At 43.5% G+C, this 757-nt stretch overlaps 1 pseudogene; it reads right to left on the bottom strand.

Moving 5' to 3' along the window:
- Window positions 1–246: 246 nt before the first annotated feature.
- LOC102815652 lies at window positions 247–492 on the bottom strand (annotated as a pseudogene).
- Between the last annotated feature and the right edge of the window lie 265 nt (window positions 493–757).

Raw genomic sequence — 757 nt, 5'->3', positions numbered from 1 at the left:
GATATCAAAGAGATTGTCTGATGATTTCCGCATTCTGCTTGGTCACCTCTCTTTTGAATAGGCACAAACACAGATCTCTTCCAATCAGTCGGTCAGATAGTTGTCTTCCAAATTTCTTGGCATAGTGTTGACAATAATGTTAACTTAGAAGCTTTCTACCCAGAGGTTTCATTCATGTTGGAAGAGGTAGAAATCCTATCTCCATTTTGTAGGATGTGGGTTATAGTCAATTGCTTCTCACAACATTCAACTGGTAGATTTTTCTACGGATTGTGCAGCACTGGTTGGACTGGCATGTGCAAGAGTACCCAAATAAATGAGATTTCTGTGTAACACATGCTGGTACTGGAAGCATTAATTTGCTGGGTCCTTGTTCTGATACTCCATGATACAGCGAAATAGCTGGTCATTTTCCTCCAGGAGCTGCTGGATAGCCTCTTGATTCACTTCCGTCTTGTCCCGCAGCCAGTTCAGTAGGAAGGCTACTGACATCCCAGGGAGCTTGGGCAGAATCCGGCTTCAGGTCCCACGGTCAGTCTGCGCCTTGCTCAGAATGAACAAGCAACTCCAGTTGTAATACCACTGGCGCAACAACCCAGTGTTCTCAACGTTTATTCCTATCTCACTTTCTTGAAAGATTTCAATTTTTATTCCATAAATTACCGGTGCCTTATTCTTTACAAATTCCTTCAATGCACCTTGGGCTTCTTCCTTCAGTGTCATTGGCTCCTGGTCATATGCTACCTCTTGAAATGGC

The sequence above is a fragment of the Chrysochloris asiatica genome, unplaced genomic scaffold, assembly GCF_000296735.1.
Source record: "Chrysochloris asiatica unplaced genomic scaffold, ChrAsi1.0 scaffold00205, whole genome shotgun sequence".
Lineage (NCBI taxonomy): Eukaryota > Metazoa > Chordata > Mammalia > Afrosoricida > Chrysochloridae > Chrysochloris > Chrysochloris asiatica.
This window is presented reverse-complemented; position numbering and strand designations above follow the sequence as displayed.